Consider the following 21,977-nt stretch of genomic DNA (forward strand, 5'->3'; position numbering starts at 1 on the left):
ATCTCACGCAGCAGTAGTTTGTACAGACTTCATTGTAACACCGACACTAAAGATAAATCCATGAACACCTGTGACCAAACACCGTTCCGATCAGGTAGGCTTACATTTAGTCCGCATGTTAACGTCACCGTACTGGCTACAATGTGAATGGTTTTAACTTTTTTTTGTTTTTTTACTGTCGCGTGGTGTGACGCCTTTCCTGTGCACGGTGTCTGTGTAGTGCCGTTCAGTGCTTTGCAAAATGTCTGCCGTGTTCCGTGGTGATGAATCAGTGGCACACAGTACTTCTAGTGCACACTAGTGTGAAGTGAGACTGATGTTTTTCTATTATTAATGTGAATGTAACTTTGTGTGATGATGTAGTACCTGATAGTCTGATATATGAACACTTCATGTGCTCGGAGAAAATGGTCAGATTTGACTGACGGCACCGTGAACTAGATCTGCTAACCACAGAAAACACATTTAACAAACAAATCCTGTACGTGGTGTAACCACTGTTTGTATTATCATTCCTTTCTGTTGTTGTTATTATTAAATTGAATTTTGTGTGTTTTATATTACCTAAACTCAAAGTATTACATACTGTCATGTCCCCGGAAATTCTGTCCACCTCTCTTAAATTATGCAAATGTCAAGGTTTCATATTCAGATCTTGAACATGGACCTTTTTAACCTTACAAAGCAAAGACTGTCCATGTCCCATGTGTCTTAGTATTTCAGACATTACTTTCATCATTTTAAATAATCCACTCATTGGCCACTTTATTAGGTACACCTGTTCAATCGCATGTTAACACAAACAGCTAATCAGCAAATCACATGGCAGCAACTCAGTGGATTTCGGCCTCTAGACTTGGTGAATGAAGACAAGTTGCTGAAGTTCAAATCGAGCATCAGAATGGGGAAGAAAGAGGATTTAAATGACTTTAAACGTGGTGTGGTTGTTGGTGTCAGATGGGCTGGTCTGAGTGTTTTACAAAGTGCTGATCTACTGGTATTTTAAAACACAACCATCTCAGAGAACGAAAAAGTCAGATAAAGAGAAGATATCCAGTGAGCGGCAGTTGTGTGGACAAACATGCCTTGTTGATGTCAGAGGTGCAGACTGGTGGAATGGGGAAACTGTGGTGATACCATCATGTCGATAGTGGACCAACATCTCTGAGGAATGTTTCTAACACCTTGTGAATTTGATGCCATGAAGAATTAAGGCAGTTCTGAGTTAAAATGGTATCCAACTGGATACTAGCAAGGTGTACCTAATAAAGTGCCAGTGAGTGTACTTACTGTATGGTGGTAGAAAAAAAAATACCAGTTCTATTAACAGAAGCATTTTTTTTCTAGAACAAATTTAATAGAAAAACTCAAGCACAGACGGTCAACTTGTGTCTGACCTGTTTTCTTTACCGTGTCAATGGTCACAGGCACAGTTAGTTGGATCCATAATTATTTGGACTGACCTATATTTGTAATTTTGCATCTTTGCACACCACAGTAGAGCTGAGATGAAACAACCATGAGGTGATTGAAGGTAGACTTTTAAGAAAAAAATATCACATTAACCATTTAGGAATTAAGACATTTTTATACCAGACCAGTTCCTCCATTTTCAGAGCCAAAGCTCATTGGACCAGACTTACATTATAAGGATTGCTGGTACTACTTTGAGTAAAATTCATTGCAGTCAAAAGGTACTTGAAATTGGAACCCATGCTGATTTTATTTTATTATTTTATTTTTCTCCTCCCTTGAGATGCTTTGCTTTGAGGATTCTCTTTGTGGGTCTTTCTCGCCCTTAGTTTTGCTTCAGTGAGTGAACACATGAGGTCTTCTTGAGGTCAGGTGACTGACTTGGCAATGGAGAATATTGGATTTCTTTGCTTTTAAGAAGCCCTCAGCTGCTTTTGCAGTACATTTTGGGTCGATTATCCCTTCTGCAACTGTCAGTTTGTCAGCGTTTGGCTGAATCTGAGCCCCTGGTGACCTGGTTCCACCGGCAGCCAGCCTATATGTGAACAGCACTGGCTCCCACCACCATATTGGACACGTGATGTGGTAACCTCAGTAGTTCCCAGCCTTGGCCCTCACGGAACCCTACTGTATCTTTGTTAAACATCTTGTTTTGTTTTGAATACTTTATGATGACGCATAAGAGTTACATTTACAAAAATTGTCACAGTCTAAATACTTATGGGCAGGACCATAGATGCGTGTAGCAGTTTCTATATTAATATTTTATATTCTATTATCTATTATTATTATCTCTAATGCCAATACAGGATAATTTTGTTGAAGAAAACCTTACAGAGCCACACAGGTCATTGACACTGGCTTGGTAGTGTTTGTTACTTTGGATTGTTTATACAACCCCTGGCAAAATTATGGAATCACCGGCCTCGGAGGATGTTCATTCAGTTGTTTAATTTTGTAGAAAAAAAGCAGAGCACAGACATGACACAAAACTAAAGTCATTTCAAATGGCAACTTTCTGGCTTTAAGAAACACCTATAAGAAATCAGAAAAAAAATTGTGGCAGTCAGTAACGGTTACTTTTTTAGACCAAGCAGAGGGAAAAAAAATATGGAATCACTCAATTCTGAGGAATAAATTATGGAATCACCTGTAAATTTTCATCCCCAAAACTAACACCTGCATCAAATCAGATCTGCTCATTAGTCTGCATCTAAAAAGGAGTGATCACACCTTGGAGAGCTGTTGCACCAAGTGGAACCTGACATGAATCATGGCTCCAACACGAGAGATGTCAATTGAAACAAAGGAGAGGATTAGCAAACTCTTAAAAGAGGGTAAATCATCATCGCAGTGTTGCAAAAGATGTTGGTTGTTCACAGTCGCTGTGTCTAAACTCTGGACCAAATACAAACAACATGGGAAGGTTGTTAAAGGCAACACATAGTGGTAGACCAAGGAAGACATCAAAGCGTCAAGGACAGAAAACTTAAAGCAATATGTCTCAAAAATCGAAAATGCACACAAAACAAATGAGGAATGAATGGGAGGAACTGGAGTCAACGTCTGTGAACCGAACTGTAAGAACACCAGCCTAAAGGAAATGGGATTTACATACAGAAAAGCTAAACGAAAGGCATCATTAACACCTAAACAGAAAAAAGCAAGGTTACAATGGGCTAAGGAAAAGCAATCATGGACTGTGGATGACTGGATGAAAGTCATATTCAGTGATGATCTCGAATCTGCATTCGGCAAGGTGATGATGCTGGAACTTTGTTTGGTGCCGTTCCAATGAGATTTATAAAGATGACTGCCTGAAGAGAACATGTAAATTTCCACAGTCATTGATGATATGGGGATGCATGTCAGGTAAAGGCACTGGGGAGATGGCTGTCATTACATCATCAATAAATGCACAAGTTTATGTTGATTTTGGACACTTTTCTTATCCTATCAATTGAAAGGATGTTTAGGGATGATGAAATCATTTTTCAAGATGATAATGCATCTTGCCATAGAGCAAAAACTGTGAAAACATTCCTTGCAAAAAGACACATAGGGTCAATGTCATGGCCTGCAAATAGTCCGGCTTAATCCAATTGAAAATCTTTTGTGGAAGTTGAAGAAAATGGTCCATGACAAGGCTCCAACCTGCAAAGCTGATTTGGCAACAGCAATCAGAGAAAGTTGGAGCCAGATTGATGAAGAGTACTGTTTGTCACTCATTAAGTCCATGCCTCAGAGACTGCAAGCTGTTATAAAAGCCAGAGGTGGTGCAACAAAATACTAGTGATGTGTTGGAGCGTTCTTTTGTTTTCCATGATTCCATAATTTTTTCTCAGAATTGAGTGATTCCATATTTTTTTCCTTCTGCTTGGTCTAAAAAAGTAACCGTTACTGACTGCCACAATTTTTTCCTGATTTCTTATAGTGTTTCTTAAAGCCAGAAAGTTGCCATTTGAAATGACTTTAGTTTTGTGTCATGTCTGTGATCTGCTTTTTTTCTACAAAATTAAACAACTGAATGAACATCCTCCGAGGCCGGTGAGTCCATCATTTTTGCCAGGGGTTGTAGTCGAGCCTGACTGATATAGATTTTATTTGGGGGGGATACAGATATTGGGAAGTAAAAATTTACCATACTGATATATCTGCTGATACATGCATTAAAATAGCAATGATGCCTAACATTTCATTATTAAACCCTTATGATAAAGAACCGTAATTGAGGCTTAATGTTTTACAGTTTGAACATGAACTTTATTATAAATAAATGTAAGTTATGAACAACCAGCCAGTATAAGTGATACTGCTGTCATTCTGCCTGCACTCAGATCAGCATTCGCAGTGTCACTTCGCTTGGCATTTGCATAAAATTGACTTCTCTGCTATTTTGGCCCCACATAGCTGGTCACATAGCTTATCTCTTGTTTGCTGTGAAACGTCCCCTCTGAGTGAAAATGGATGGCAGCTGGTCACTTTGCCTCTGGTTCTTATAGCTAATGTGAACAAGGGGTGATGGGGTCCCAGCCGTACTTGACAGCATTGTTAACAACAATGACGCCTGACCGTTCTCTGCTGGACCAACTATATAATGACACCTTATCCTACATACAAAAAAAGTGTTTTTCTGCATTATTTGGTAAAATAACTTTTCATTTAGGCAAAAATAACACTGATACAGCTATGTTTCTGACAGGCTCATATCAGTTGGGCTCTAATTTTTAGTATCCTTCTGTTTTGTTTATACTGCCTTAATATGTGGTACCTCATGTGGCTCTTCAACTAAATAATAACAATAATAATGATGCTAAAGCAGTTGTTTTTGTGATAGTTTATCTGACAAGTAACAAAGACGTTGTTGTGTGGGCCGCCCGAAGAGGAGGTACTGCTGGCCCAACACCGGAGGGCGCCCTGCCTGAAGGCAGGCTTCAGGCACCAGAGGGCGCAGTTGCCTACCAGGAGCCCGGAGCTGACAGCTGTCACCACTCAACCCATCATCACCATCCACCATAAAAGCCTGGCAGAGACATCACTTCCCTGCCGAGAAATCAGCTTACCCGACAGGTAACCTCTCAGCCATATTTGTGCCGTACGCACATAATTGTTTTCTGAACGTTTTGCAGTCGTAACTTTCTGTAACTTACAGCTTGGAGCTGGTTTGTAGGAATTTGGAGGAGTTGGCGATTCCACTCCTAAATTCTTAAGTGTTACAGTAGGCACTGCACGTACTGTGTTCTCCTGCTACCTGGAAGTGGAGGACTTTTCCCTCAGGAAGGAACTGTGAGTTGCTGACTGTTGCTGGGTGTTCCACACACCCACATAATCTGTTTGTGCTTCCTGCCAGCAGTACCCGATCCGACAGCTGGAGGCAGTGGCCACCTGGGGACTCAAGACTTGGCGGCTCTGGTTTGTTGCGGGTCTCCGCTGGCAGTGGAAATTGTGTGGGGCCCGACTCTTCTCTGGACAGGCGTCTCCTCCTCGAGCATGCCCACATGTCACCTATTGTTTAATTGACTGTTACCTAAAGTTGTATCTGTATTCCGTTGTGCAGATTTTCACAACATTAAATTGTTATCTTTTGGCATTTTCATTGTCCGTTCATTTACGCCCCCTGTTGTGGGTCCATGTCACTACACTTTCCCAACAGACGTCAGTGTCTCTGATTAAATGGAAGACAACATCAAAACGTTACTGAAACTGCTTCTAGTGACTTTGAAACTTGTGACCTCACTGGTTCTTGTTCTTGTGTAGAGCTATTTAGTCCAGTGTGTGTTGTGTGACTGTAAAAGGCATTTATATGGTTAAAAGAAATTGAAGTGTTTGATTTTATTAAATTTGTTTTTTTTTTGTTTGTTGTTTTTTTTTAAGGTGGGATGATGTTCTGTTGTTGAATCCACTTTCAAAGATTAAACAGAATTGTAAAACTGTGCTGGAACACTACGTTTGAGGACATTTGTTCAAATGTCAGTCTGGTGTCTATCTGTCCATCAGCCACATTCAGCCATTAATCACTTACACATTAAAAAAATTATTAGGCCTCTGAAATTTAATGTTTCCTTCAAAAATTTTCCCAAGTGCTTTTTTAACAGCAAGAAATTTGACATATTTCTAAACATCCTAGTTTTATTTTAGATGCTTATATTATTTTACTTTGCACAGAGAAAAAAAAATTATTTAACAAAACATGTGTGTATGTGTATGTATATACAGTTGTATGTAAATGTTTGGGCCAAATTTTCCTTTATAAATCATTAGTTGTTTGGATTAGCACTTTCAGTTAAATATATCATATAGCAGACAAACAGTGATATTTTGAAGTGAACTGAAGTTTATAGCATTTACAGAAAGTGTGCAATATTATTTAAACAAAATTAGGCAGGTACATAAATTTGGGCACCCCAACAGAAAAAAAAACAATATTTAGTAGATCCTCCTTTTGCAGAAATAGCCTCTAAACGCTTCCTATAGCTTCCAGTGAGAGTCTGGATTCTGGTTGAAGGTACAACCCCAATTCCAATGAAGTTGGGACATTGTGTAAAATGTAAAGTAAAAACAGAATACAATGATTTGCAAATCCTCTTCAACCTATATTCAATTGAATACACCACAAAGACAAGATATTTAATGTTCAAACTGATAAACTTTATTGTTTCTGTGCAAATATTTGTTCATTTTGAAATGAATGCCTGCAACATGTTTCAAAAAGCTGGGACAGTGGTATGTTTACCACTGTGTTACATCACCTTTCCTTCTAACAACACTCAATAAAGCGTTTGGGAACTGAGGACACCAACTGTTGAAGCTTTGTAGGTGGAATTCCTTCCCATTTTGCTTGATGTACGACTTCAGTTGTTCAACAGACCGGGTCTCTGTTTTCGTATTTTGCACTTCATAATGCGCCACACATTTTCAATGGGTGACAGGTCTGGACTGCAGGCACACGTTGCGGGTCTTCGGCTGTTTTTAGCGAGGACACTCACAGAGTTTTAAAGGAAAAAAATAACAAAAAAAATGTCTTTGTAAAGCTCAGTACAGATGTACTGCCATGACCGCGCAACTGTTTTTTCAACTCGGAGCTGCTGCACAAAAGAGCAGATGAACAGCTCGCAGCATAAAACGCTAAACGTGGGCGAACTGGATGGTTCAGATGAACCCCAACCCCCCCCCCCTGCCACGGGCCAGTTTTAATGCAGTGATCGACCCACAAAACAAAAATAATAGTAAACACAGTGGCTTAGAGAAGTAACCAATCTGATTACAGATTTGGAAAGATTAACATGTTAGATTTCTCGTTACTGAAAAAAGTGGTCAGTTAGAGTAACACGTCACCGGCATCCCTGCCACTAAAGTACCCTTGAGCAAGTCCTTAATCCTCAAATGACTTCTGATGTGCAACTAAGCTGCTGACATTGCATTAAGAGTGTGTTTCTGAATGGGTGAATGTTTGCCACGGATGCAAAGCACTCAGCATGCGCTTTAAGAAGCACTATTAAAAAAAAATGCGGTCAACTTGTTTTGAAACATCAGTCACGTGATCATGTTTATTTCATCTTATTTATAGTAGGTACTGCAACAGCTGCAGTACAAGGCTCTGTTCAGTTTCAACAATGCCATTTAGAAAAACCTGTAACGCAACAGCCAACTGACAACCCAGGAAAAGAAGGACAAAAATAAAAATGAGCAATGTCCTCAAAGCCACAAAGTATCAGTTGACAACATGTCCTGTCCTGTTACATCATTCACTCTTGTTATGTAATATGATGCCCTGTTGGGGTTACCGTCCTGATGTCTCTTATCTCAAGTACATCACATATTCTGCTGCTCAGCTCTATCCTGTCCAGTCTTCCCAGTTGGTTTACAAGTCCTATGTTGCCATTCTTGTTCTGCTGCTATTGTGTGACATCTTGCCTACATCAAATAAAAACATGTAATGATGCTCCTCCTCAGGTTCATCTCAGAACACTGATTCGTTGGAAGTAGTACAGAGAGCTTACCATGTCAGTGAGTTGCCGAATGCAGCCAAGAATAAGATTCCAGATCCGATGACAAAAGCTGCTTTCTTCACAGAATCCCACAGTCCTCCGGGGCCCTCCTGGGCAGACAAGAACACAAGAAAGGAGTGTGAACCTCTCACCCACTTAATACGAACAGTGTAACTTCATGACAGAAGATTTATTCTTGAAACCCCCAGAAACGTCTTAGGGTGTAAAAATACTCCTATAACACCAACAACACGACTTGAAACTGAAGTAAGTTGGGAAGATAATCTGCAGCCTGGTGTCTTGGCTGTTCAGTGTTGGTGATCTGTGCAAACAGACACTTTGGCAATTTGATGTTAGGATGAGATATTCAATGTCACGGGACAGCACAGAGATGACAAACCATACTTGAGAAAGGGACGCATTAGACTGGATTGTGCAATAATCAACTTCCAGCAAATTTACACTGATGTACTTTAATATATGGACATTTTCACACTAGAGGTGTTTCCCAATAATAAAATATCTTAGGTAAAATAGGAACCAACCTATAACTACAGGATAAATTCATATGCCATTGGGCTCTTTTGCACAACTTGGTTAAAATTCTCAATGAATTTGCAAAAAACTTTTAGAAACTTGTATTTTTCCACTTACACATTAGTTAGAACATATAGGTCATATGATCAAATTTAGAAATGAAAACAATTTTGACAAAAATTTCAGAGTTTCAACAGTTACAACTTTTTCTTTTAAATAATTTCATTAAAAGCTTCCAGGTGCCTTTAGTGTTGGTTTATTTTTTCCAATAAATTGCAATAAACTTGCTTCTTACACAATCACATAATGCTCCTTAGTTTGTTTTATATGGCTTATATTTACTTTCAGCTTCTTTTGTTCTAAATTTTAGAAAGTGTTTGTACAAAAAAAATTTATTTTTACATGCATTGTGGAGTCCCTTGTAACCCAAGGTTTATCAATTTTTTTTTCCTATTTCCTGTTATAGGCACAAATAGGCAATTTTTTCATACAAGTTAGAAATAATGGAAACAAACAATTATATGCTTTAGCAATATCCTCACTATAAATATCACACCAATCATGATGCAACAAGTCCCTTCTGAGGTTTTCAATAATAGTATCAGTTATTTTCCTTTTGAAATTTACTGCTTCTTTTGTTCCTTTTTATCAACAAATGAATTCAAAGCGACAAAAACGGGTAAGATCACTGACGTCACTTACGGTGGGGAAAATAAGTATTTGACCCCCTGTCAGTTTTGCAGGTTTTCCCACTTACAAAGAATGGAGAGGTCTGTAATTTTTATCGTAGGTACACTTCAACTGTGAGAGCCAGAATGGAAAAAAAAAAACAAAAAAAATCCAGAAATCACATTGTATGATTTTTAAATAATTAATTGCATTTTATTGCATGAAATAGATATTTGATCCCCTACCAACCAGCAAGAATTCTGGCTCTCACAGACCTGTTAATTTTTTCTTTAAGAAGCCCTCTTATTCTGCACTCTTTACCTTGTATTAACTGCACCTGTTTGCACTTGTTACCTGTATAAAAAGACACCTGTTCACACATTCAATCAATCACACTCCAACCTGTCCCCCTAGCCAAGACCAAAGAGCTGCCAAGGACACCAGGGCACCAAACTGTATACCTGCACAAGGCTGGGATGGACTACAGGACAACAGGCAAGCAGCTTGGTAGAAGACAAACACACTGTTATGATTATTTATTAGGAAAGTGGAATAAACACACGATGACTGTCAATCTCCCATCGGTCTGGAGATTCCATGCAAGGATCTCACTTTGTCGGTAAGGCTGATTCTTGAGAAAGAGCTCAGACTACACAGGAGGACCTGGTCAATGACCTGAAGAGAGCTGGGACCACAGTCAACAAAGATTACATTAGTAACACATGATGCTGTCATGGTTTAAAATCCTGCAGGACAGCAAGGTCCCCCTGCTCAAGCCAGCACATGTCCAGGCCCGTTTGAAGTTCATCAGTGACCATCTGGATGATCCAGAGGAGGCATGAGAGAAGGTCATGTGCTCAGATGAGACCAGAATAGAGGTTTTGGAATCACTCCACTTACCATGTTTAGAGGATGAGAACAACCCCAAGAAAACCATCCCAACCGTGAAGCATGGGGGTGGAAACATCATACTCTGGGGTGCTCTTCTGCAAAGGGGACAGGACGACTGCACTGTATTGAAGGGAGGATGGATGGGGTCATGTATTGTGAGATTTTGGCAAACAACCTCCTTCCCTCAGTAAGAACACTGAAGATGGGTCACGGCTGGGTCTTCCAACATGACAATGACCCCAAACACACAGCGGAGGGACTCCGTAAGAAGCATTTCAAGATCCTGGAGTGGCCCAGCCAGTCTCCAGACCTGAACTCAATAGAAAATCTTTGGAGGGAGCTGAAACTCCAAACCTGAAAGATTTGGAGAAGATCTGTATGGAGGAGTGGACCAAAATCCCTGTTGCAGTATGTGAAAACTTGATCAAGAACTACCAATTGTTAAGCTCTGTTTTTCTAGGGATCAAATACTTATTTCATGCGATAAAATGCAAATTAATTATTTAAAAATCATACAATGTGATTTTCTGGATTTTTTTAAGATTCTGTCTATCACAGTTGAAGTGTACCTATGATAAAAATTACAGACCTCTTCATTCTTTGTAGGTGGGAGAACATGCAAAACTGACAGGGGTCAAATACTTATTTTCCCCACTGTATGAGCAACCCATTCCGGGTTCAAATCCCACCCTGACACATTTCTCCATGCAATGTGGAGTTGCGTCAGGAAGGGCATCTGGCGTACAACCTGTGCCAATTCAACATGCAGATCCACCGTGATTTGCTGCGGCGACTCCGAGTGCTGTTTGCACATTTTGGGACTTGGTTGATTATTTATGATACAGTCATGTATAAGTTAAAAATAAACTCTTACCTCAACATGTCCAGGAATTGGTTAAAATGAGGGAGTCCTGTTGTTATCTGAGAGGAATTTCAGTATTTGACTGCTTAAAGCATTGTACTACTGTAAAAGTCATTGTATATTTGTTAAAGGGGTTAAAATCTGGAATGACTGCCCTGATAGTATTAAATTATCTGGTACTTTGGCTGGCTTGAAAGAATCTTATAAAAATAACAAAATTGCTTATATTAGTACGATAAATTAGTTGTTCTTCTCTTTAATCTGTGCATCATACTGCTAATTGTTCTGCTTTGTTCGGATGTTTGGTGCATTGATTAATCTACAAACCTTTCTGCTCGTCTTCTTGTCCTTTTCTTTTTTTGTAGTTGCTGTTATGAGTGCATATATATATATATGTGTATATGGCAACTCGTGATAGGGGTGGGTGTTTACAAGCCTGTGCTTCAGCCCACACCCTTTTGACCACACACAAATGGGAAATTGTTTTTTTTTTGTTGTTTTTTTTTTATTGTGTGAGGTTTTGTTTTGCTTTTGTTTTTCTTTGTTTGGTCTTGTGAGAGTTTCTGTGTAGGTTCTCAGTTGTCCAGGTGGTTTCCATAGTAGAGAAGCTTGAATCTTCGACTGGACTGGGTTGCTTGATGCGAGGACTTTTCGCTTCAAATCGCAGAAGCTTCCTCAGCTAAATTCATGCTTGGTAGTCTGACTTCTGTCTGACCCTTGTACAGAAGAACAAACAGAAGCCACACAAGCTGGAGATTTAAACCTAACCAGACCCCTCCTACCGAGAGGCAGACTGCTGTTGGCTAGTGACTAAACAACTGCTTTAATAAGCACCTATTGTGCTCTTGTTAGCACCGTCCTGATGATAGGGTAGCTGTCCCTCCTAACAATGGGACTGACGCCTCTCCTGATGATGTGAATGACTCATTACCATGAACAAAAGACTGAAACTGCTTTGATCTGAGTACCCCATTGTAAACAGGGGACAAAGCGTGTCTCAGACCCCCTCCCTGGTTAAGGCTGGGTTTCAACTGTTTCACATAGAATGTCTCCTTCACCCCTCTCGCAAACCATTTCTTCTCTGTGGCTAAGATTTTAACTTCTTTGTCCTCAAACGTGTGGTTAGTGTCTTTAAGGTGGAGATGAACTGCAGACTGAGGTCCACTGGTGCCATCTCTGCGGTGCTGGTATAGCCTTTTGTGTAACTGTTGCCTAGTCTCACCTATGTAGTGTTCGTTACAGTTTTCCTGACATCTGATAGCATACACTATATTGCTCTGTTTGTAACTAATTTTAGCTGAGAAAGCTTCTGCGATCTGAAGCGAAACGTCCTTGCGTCAAGCAACCCATTCCAGTCAAAGATTCAAGCTTCTCTACTACAGTCTTGTGAAAGATTTCTTTAAGGTGTGTGTGTGTGTGCCAAATAAAAATTCAAATTCAAATGTTTGTTGTTTTTGTTCAACTACAAGACACCCTGCAGCAAATCACTTCAATAAGTTCTTGTGCTCTAAGAAGTTTCAAAGTCTGCTTTGTGTTGACATTGTTTGTCATGTATTGTAACATTTGCTGGGTGTTGCCATGGCACACCTCATAATCCTGATTTGAATGTTTTCTTTATCTATTTCAGGTTTGTCAAGGTACCAGTGATCTCATTAATCCAGGATAACACAGGTGTATAGTGTTTGCCTTAATTTATGACTTCAGAGTCCTAAAGCAAATAATATGATTTTACAGCACGTTTTATAAAAGCCTTTTTTATGTCCAGATTTAATATTCTGGGTACGTATTCTCCTGTCTTAATTAAAACCCTATTTGTGAAACCAGCCTTCAGTGTAATGTGAGCATATTTAATATCACAATCTGAGCATTTGCAATCAAAAAACTGATGAATTTGAGATTGTTTTCTATGGTGCATCTGGAAAGTATTCACAGCGCTTCACTTTTCTCACATTTCCAAAATGGATAAAATTAATTTTATTTCCTCTTGAAGTTCTACCCAAAACACCCCATAATGACAACAGGATACAAGTTTTTTTTTTTTTTTTGTTTTTTTTTTTGCAAATTCCTTAAAAATAAAAAAGTAAGAAATCACATGTACGTAAGTATTCACACCCTTTGCTCACTTTGTTGATGCACCTTTTGCAGCAATTGCAGCCTCAAGTCTTCTTGAATATGATGTCACAAGCTTGGTGCACCTATCTTTGGGCAGTTTTGTCCACTCCTCTTTGCAGCACCTCTTAAGCTCCATCAGGTTGCAGCACCTCTTAAGCTCCATCAGGTTGGATGGGGAGCGTCAGTGCACAGTCATTTTCTCCAGAGTTGTTGAATCAGATTCAGGTCTGGGCTCTGGCTGGGTCACTCAAGGACATTCACAGAGTTGTCCTGAAGCCACTCCGTTGATATCTTGGCTGTGTGTGTTTAGGGTCATTCCTACTGAAAGATGAACCGTCGCCCCAGTCTGAGGTCAAGAGCACTCTGCAGCAGGTTTTCATCCAGGATGTCTCTGTACATTATTGTATCCATCCTTCCCTCCATCCTGACTAGTCTCCCAGTTCCTCCCACTGAAAAACATCCCCGCAGCATGATGGTGCCACCACAATGCTTCACTGTAGGGATGGTGCCTGGTTTCCTCCAAACATGTTACCTGGCATTCACGCCAAAGAGTCCAATCTTTGTCTCATCAGACCAGAGAATTTTGTTTCTCATGGTCTCAGAGTCCTTCAGGTGCCTTTTGTCAAACTCCAGGTGGGCTGCCATGTACCTTTTACTAAGGAGTGGCTTCCATCTGACCACTCTACCATACAGGCCTGATTAGTGGATTGCTGCAAAGATTGTTGTCCTTCTGGAAGGCTCTCCTCTCCACAGAGGAATGCTGAACCTCTGACAGAGTGACCATCAGGTTCTTGGTCACCTTCCTGACTAAGGCCCTTCTCCTCCGATTGCTCAGTTTAGACGGGTGTCAAGCTCTAGGAAGAGCCCTGGTGGATCCCAGCTTCTACCATTTACGAGAGATGGAGGCCACTGTGCTCACTGGGACCTTCAAAGCAGCAGAAATGTTTCTGTAACCTTCCCCAAATTATGTGCCTTGAGATAATCCTGTCTCGGAGGTCTACAGACAATTCCTTTGACTTCATGCTTGGTTTGTGCTTTGACATGTACTGTCAACTATGGGACCTTATATGTAGACAGGTGTGTGCCTTTCCAAATTATGTCCAGTCAACTGAATTTACCAATGGACACCAATTAAACAGTAGAAACATCTCAAGGATGATCAGTGGAAATAGGATGCACCTAAATTCATTTTTGAGCTTCATGGCAAAGGCTGTGGATACTGATGCAAATGTGATTTCTTAGTTTTTTGTTTGTTTTTTAATAAATTTGCAGAAACCTCAAAAACATTTTTCACATTGTCATTATGGGGTGTTGTGTACAGAATTTTGATAATAAAAGGATTTTATCCATTTTGGAATAACGCTGTAACATACAATGTGAAAAAAGTGAAACGCTGTGAATACTTTCTGGATGTACCATACAATTAATATCAAATGTCTGCAGAAACAAACAATATTTTACATGTATACTGCTTTTAAAAATGTGTACTGGTTAAAGCTACATTAAAATATATATCAGATTTAGTGTGGACACTTTGCTCCCTACATTCAGTAAAATTAAAATCTGTGCCAGCCACAGCAACAGCTCACTTCACTCAGTAGGAATTAATTCTAGGATTGATGTCACCTTCACCAGGCCTTTTCAAATACCAGCCTTTACCAACGGCTGCCCTTTGCACAGCCATGGAAACCATGGGAACAGCATTTACAATCACATGCTGCTCTCACACCTGCATACACTAATACCCAGAGATGCAAATACATAAATCTCTTATTGAATGGATTTGTTGTCTACAAAACAAGTGATAGTAAAATTGTCACCCGTATGATCACAACACTGAAAATTCCTTAAACCTCAACACAAGAATGTATTTGGCAGGCTTTTATCACAGATTTACCCAAGGGTAAAAAAAGCGAATTTCCAAAGTCAGACCTGTCCCAATGAGCAACACTTCAAACACAATAGCAGCCAAAGTCAGGACCAGTCAGTTAGGTTAATTAAGACCTTTAAAAACTGATTTAACAAGATACAGACAGAGAACAAAACACACATTAAATCGGTGTGTAACTTTGTAAAAACAATGTCGGACTCTGTAGTTTTCTCTGGGCCCCTCCCCAATCGGACCAGGAGTGACATGTTTAGCCGCATGTTCTCCTTGAATTGCTGGCTGTCTGAGTGGTGTCCAAAAAATGAGGTGGGCTTCATAGATAATTGGCAAAGCTTCTGGGGAAAACCTGGTCTTGTTAGGAGAGACGGCATCCATCCCACTTTGGATGGAGCAGCTCTCATTTCTAGAAATCTGGCCAATTTTCTTAAATCCTCCAAACCGTGACTATCCAGGGTTGGGACCAGGAAGCAGAGTTGTAGTCTTACACACCTCTCTGCAGCTTCTCTCCCCCTGCCATCCCCTCATTACCCCATCCCCGTAGAGACGGTGCCTGCTCCCAGACTACCAATAACCAGCAAAAATCTCTTTAAGCATAAAAATTCAAAAAGAAAAAATAATATAGCACCTTCAACTGCACCACAGACTAAAACAGTTAAATGTGGTCTATTAAACATTAGGTCTCTCTCTTCTAAGTCCCTGTTGGTAAATGATATAATAATTGATCAACATATTGATTTATTCTGCCTAACAGAAACCTGGTTACAGCAGGATGAATATGTTAGTTTAAATGAGTCAACACCCCCGAGTCACACTAACTGTCAGAATGCTCGTAGCACGGGCCGGGGCGGAGGATTAGCAGCAATCTTCCATTCCAGCTTATTAATTAATCAAAAACCCAGACAGAGCTTTAATTCATTTGAAAGCTTGTCTCTTAGTCTTGTCCATCCAAATTGGAAGTCCCAAAAACCAGTTTTATTTGTTGTTATCTATCGTCCACCTGGTCGTTACTGTGAGTTTCTCTGTGAATTTTCAGACCTTTTGTCTGACTTTGTGCTTAGCTCAGATAAGATAATTATAGTGGGCGATTTTAACATCCACACAGATGCTGAGAATGACAGCCTCAACACTGCATTTAATTTATTATTAGACTCCATTGGCTTTGCTCAAAAAGTAAATGAGTCCACCCACCACTTTAATCATATCTTAGATCTTGTTCTGACTTATGGTATGGAAATAGAAGACTTAACAGTATTCCCTGAAAACTCCCTTCTGTCTGATCATTTCTTAATAACATTTACATTTACTCTGATGGACTACACAGCAGTGGGGAATAAGTTTCATTACACTAGAAGTCTTTCAGAAAGCGCTGTAACTAGGTTTAAGGATATGATTCCTTCTTTATGTTCTCTAATGCCATATACCAACACAGTGCAGAGTAGCTACCTAAACTCTGTAAGGGAGATAGAGTATCTCGTCAATAGTTTTACATCCTCATTGAAGACAACTTTGGATGCTGTAGCTCCTCTGAAAAAGAGAGCTTTAAATCAGAAGTGTCTGACTCCGTGGTATAACTCACAAACTCGTAGCTTAAAGCAGATAACCCGTAAGTTGGAGAGGAAATGGCGTCTCACTAATTTAGAAGATCTTCACTTAGCCTGGAAAAAGAGTCTGTTGCTCTATAAAAAGCCCTCCATAAAGCTGGGACATCTTTCTACTCATCACTAATTGAAGAAAATAAGAACAACCCCAGGTTTCTTTTCAGCACTGTAGCCAGGCTGACAAAGAGTCAGAGCTCTATTGAGCTGAGTATTCCTTTAACTAGTAATGACTTCATGACTTTCTTTGCAAATAAAATTTTAACTATTAGAGAAAAATTATTCATAACCATCCCAAAGACATATCTTTATGTTCGGCTGCTTTCAGTAATGCTGGTATTTTGTTAGAACTCTTCTCTCCGATTGTTCTGTCTGAGTTACTTTCAACAGTCACTTCCTCCAAACCATCAACATGTCTATTAGACCCCATTCCTACCAGGCTGCTCAAGGAAGCCCTACCGTTAATTAATGCTTCGATCTTAAATATGATCATCTATCTTTATTAGTTGGCTATGTACCACAGGCTTTTAAGGTGGCAGTAATTAAACCATTACTTAAAAAGCCATCACTTGACCCAGCTATCTTAGCTAATTATAGGCCAATCTTCCTTTTCTCTCAAAAATTCTTGAAAGGGTAGGTGTAAAACAGCTAACTGATCATCTGCAGAGGAATGATATATTGGAAGAGTTTCAGTCAGATTTCAGAATTCATCATAGTACAGAACAGCATTAGTGAAGGTTACAAATGATCTTCTTATGGCATCAGACAGTGGACTCATCTCTGTGCTCGTCCTGTTAGACCTCAGTGCAGCTTTGATACTGTTGACATAAAATTTTATTTACAGAGATTAGAGCATGCCATAGGTATTAAAGGCACTGCGCTGCAGTGGTTTCAATCATATTTATCTAATAGATTACAATCTGTTCATGTAAATGGGGAATCTTCTTCACAGACTAAGGTTAATTATGGAGATCCACAAGGTACTGTGCTAGGACCGATTTTATTCACTTTATACATGCTTCCCTTAGGCAGTATTATTAGAAAGCATTGCTTAAATTTTCATGTTACGCATTGATACCCAGCTTTATCTATCCATGAAGCCAGAGGACACACACCAATTAGTTAAACTGCAGGAATGTCTTTCAGACATAACTACATGGATGACTTCTAATTTCCTGCTTTTAAATTCAGATAAAACTGAAGTTATTGTACTTGGCCCACAAATCTTAGAACCATGGTGTCTAACCAGATCCTTATTTCTGGATGGCATTACCCTGACCTCCAGTAATACTGTGAGAAATCTTGGAGTCATTTTTGATCAGGATATGTCCTTCAATGTGCATATAATGTGCAAATATGTAGGACTGCTTTTTTGGATTTGTGCAATATCTCTAAAATTAGAAGTCTTGTCTCAGAGTGATGCTGAAAAGCTAATCATGCATTTATTTATTCTAGGCTGGACTATTGTAATTCATTATTATCAGGTTGTCCTAAAAGTTCCCTGAAAAGCCTTCAGTTAATTCAAATGCTGCAGCTAGAGTACTGACGGGGACTAGAAGGAGAGAGCATATTTCACCCATATTGGCTTCTCTTCATTGGCTCCCTGTTAATTCCAGAACAGAATTTAAAATTCTTCTTCTTACTTATAAGGTTTTGAATAATCAGGTCCCTTCTTATCTTAGGGACCTCTTAGTACCATATCACCCCAATAGAGCGCTTGCTCTCAGACTGCAGGCTTACTTGTAGTTCCTAGCGTTTGTAAGAGTAGAATGGGATGGCAGAGCCTTCAGCTTTCAGGCTCCTCTCCTGTGGAACCAGCTCCCAATTCAGATCAGGGAGACAGACACCCTCTCTACTTTTAAGATTAAGCTTAAAACTTTCCTTTTTGCCAAAGCTTATAGTTAGGGTTGGATCGGGTGACCCTGAACCATCCCTTAGTTATGCTGCTATAGACTTAGACTGCTGGAGGGTTCCCATGATGCACTGAGTGTTTCTTTTTATTCACCTTTTTTTGCTCTGTATGCACCACTCTGCATTTAATCATTAGTGATTGATCTCTGCTCTCTTCCACAGCATGTCTTTTTCCTGATTCTCTCCCCTCAGCCCCAACCAGTCCCAGCAGAGGACCGCCCCTCTCTGAGCCTGGTTCTGCTGGAGGTTTCTTCCTGTTAAAAGGGAGTATTTCCTTCCCACTGTCGCCAAGTGCTTGCTCATAGGGGGTCGGTTTGACCGTTGGGGTTTTTTCTGTAATTATTGTATGGCTTTTGCCTTACAATATACAAAGTCTGTCCAAAAAGTATTAGACCTTTTTATTTTTTGCAAAAACCATATGGATTTGAATCACGTGTGATTGCATCAGCCAAGCTTGAACCTTCGTGCGCATGCGGTTTTGTCATTCGCCTGTGAACAGGCTTTGAGTGAGCAGTGGTCCACCCCTCTCGTCAGATTTTTATTGCAAATAAATGTCTGAATGATTTGGAACTTTGCTGCATCAAATTTTTCCAGAAACTGTGAGAGACCTCCAGGTGGACACCATTCGGAAAATTCAGATGGCTTTCAGGGACCATTTTATGGGGATTACACAGATTAAGGAGTGCTCCAGCCAGTTTAAAGACTGCCCACAGCGTCTGAGAGCGCGGCACACTCCGACAGGCTGACACCCCGCTGAAACAACCAGATCATTTCCAACGTGAAGGTTTTGTTGATCCGGGACGTCGTCTGACTTCCATAAAAAAGGCATAAGGTGTGGACGTCAGTACTTTTTCGGCACTTTGAGACAGACATGCGGAGCAATTCCGCGTGTCGCGGTGGAGCCGCATGGTACAAAGCAACGCCGTGATGAAGCCTCACAGGACATGTTGGGGCATGTCCAGCTCATTCACAATTTCTCGGATAGTCACACAACTAAAAAGCCTCCGACAGCCATCTGAAATCCATCTCAAAGCTGTCCTGTGAGACCAACACGGAGGTGGTTTTGTCCTGCGCAATGAGCGGCACGGTGGCGCATCCGTCCGCTTCTTTTTCCATGAAAAAAACTCCTGTAACAGTGGAATAAAATGGTCCCTGAAAGCCATCTGAATTTTCCGAATGGTGTCCACCTGGAGGTCTCTCACAGTTTCTGGAAAAATTTGATGCAGCAAAGCTCCAAATCGTTCAGACATTTATTCGCAATAAAAATCCGATGAGAGGGGTGGACCACACCTCACTCAAAGCTCACAGGCGAATGACGCAACCGACAGGCGTGAAAAAACTCACGCATGCGCACGGAGGTTCAAGCTTGGCTGATACAATCACACGTGATTCAAATCCATATGGTTTTTGCAAAAAATAAAAAGGTCCGATACTTTTTGGACAGACCTCGTAAAACGCCTTGGGGTAACTGTTTGTTGTGATTTGGCGCTATATAATAAAATTGATTTGATTTAATAATAATAATGCCCTTCAACTGATTTTGGCATGAAAATCTTGCAAAAGTCAGGTCAGGTCTGCTGGCACCATCTGTTGCCAAATCCACAACACTATGGAACTCCCTTGGGTTCTGGATGACAACCATCCAGGAAGACAACCGGTCCTTCAACATCTCTCAAAAGCAATCATCTGTCTCCTGAAGCCAGGTCAATCATGGGCAGAATGCAACTGATAATCCTCATCTTTGTCCCCAGAAGTAACCATTTGTTTAACACAAAGTAATTCCAGCGATACTCAAGGGACTATTATTGTCAACAGTGTGGAATTAGGAGTGTACAAACATAATTATTTTAATGTAAAAGTAATTCATAAATAATTTGATACTTGTCTGTGATTGTTGTTGTTGTAATTAAATGGTCCCGACAGCTTGTCAGCCTTTGTGGTCAATCTGTCCTTTGTGACTGTGGCACCTTCATTCACATCTGCAAAAAATAAAAAAAAATTAAACAATCACATAAACATCTTCATGATGCCAATAAATCTGTGTGGTTTGGCTTCATTGTTAACTATTAATGAAGAATAACATAATTGATGACAATAAAAGATTTTTATCTACAGAATATGTTAACATCTTTTACAGTATATACGTTAATATTTTTTTCAGATAGTGAATTACTAATAATGGGGAATTATGAATTGTACTAGAATTTGATTATGCTACTTTATTAATTAATTATATTTTGGGTGGAAACATTTTAGCTGTGACATATATAAATGTGACGGTTAACACAATGAACAGGGGAAAATGTGTGAAGTGACAGAACCATTAAAACAAGATTAAAAGAAAAGAGAAAATACAGCATAAATAAAAGATTAAGAAAATTAAGAACTGCATTATGTAAACACTTTATGTATATCTGAGTTTTGTCTGTCTGTCATCCTAGATCATCTTTTTTTACAGATATATTTTCGCATTAATGCGTTTTGTATGTATCCCAGTGTGTAATAACACAAATAGACATTGTAAATACTTTACACAAATGTATTCCAGACAAATGTTCTCCTCTATTATTACAGCTCCTCTGTCTGAAGCACTCCTGCCTGACTGAGTATCGATTAAAAACAGGCAGTAATATAACAAAGAGCAGGCTGTTTTTAAACGCCGCGTTCGGACTCACCGTTGTTTTGCAGCGTCATGTCTCCGTCTGTTTCCTTCGCAGCCTGACTGGCTTCTGAATCCTACAGCGACGGAGTCTATTTACAGCTTCTGATTGGCTACGTCAAGGTCAGCTGACTTGGAATTCCAGGAAGCACCGGAACGCCGTTGAACCCACAGTGGACCACTGATCTGCATAGGCATACAGACGGTTGCCCAGTTCCGGATCACCTTTTTTAAAGTCCCGCTATACGGAGCCATAAGGCGCTTTTCCACTTCACAAAAGTAGCACTACTCGGCTCGACTCTACTCGGTTTTTTCGCTTTTCCATTAGGGTAGTTTTTAGTACCGGGTAGGTTTTTTTAGTACCTGCTCGGGAGCGGTTCCAAGCGAGCCGAGCCGATACTAAAATGTGACGTCAACAGGCTGCCGGCCACTGATTGGTCAGAGAACGTCGTCACTGGATGAGTCATGAGTGCGCCGTCCGAGAGGAAAATCAAAACCCGCCATTTTTTAAATAGTCACAGCGGCGTTACAGCGACCGTCGTTTTCTTTCGTTTCACGGCGTTTTTTTTTTTTTTTTTTTACTCGCACAAAACCACACCGTGGTCTGTGGATGAGCTGCGGACGTTTATGTTTGGTGGCGGAGGAGAAAATACAGAGTGGATGAAGCGATCCGAAATGAGGCCGCACTCGGTTCACCGGACATTACAGCAACTCAGAGAACAGCTGAAAAAAACTTAAAAGTGATTAAAGGACCACAATGACCGGAGTAGGTCGGACCGTAAAAGGGCTGGAAACGGTACGACTGCAGGAACGCTGTTTACGGACAACACCGGCGAGCAACGGGAGGCAGAATGACCGCGACTCGGCTTGGAAGCGACGGATGGTAAGTGCT

The 21,977-nt window shown here is 40.2% G+C and overlaps 1 long non-coding RNA gene across 1 annotated transcript; it reads right to left on the bottom strand.

The window, feature by feature from the left end:
- Positions 1-7,841: 7,841 nt before the first annotated feature.
- LOC117517028 lies at positions 7,842-21,348 on the bottom strand. The gene is made up of 3 exons (XR_004562623.1): positions 21,102-21,348; positions 20,308-20,405; positions 7,842-8,071 (listed from the first exon to the last, which is right to left on the bottom strand). It is a non-coding gene; the product is annotated as an uncharacterized LOC117517028 (long non-coding RNA).
- Positions 21,349-21,977: the final 629 nt, after the last annotated feature.

The sequence above is a fragment of the Thalassophryne amazonica genome, chromosome 9 (assembly GCF_902500255.1).
Source record: "Thalassophryne amazonica chromosome 9, fThaAma1.1, whole genome shotgun sequence".
Taxonomy (NCBI): Eukaryota; Metazoa; Chordata; class Actinopteri; order Batrachoidiformes; family Batrachoididae; genus Thalassophryne; species Thalassophryne amazonica.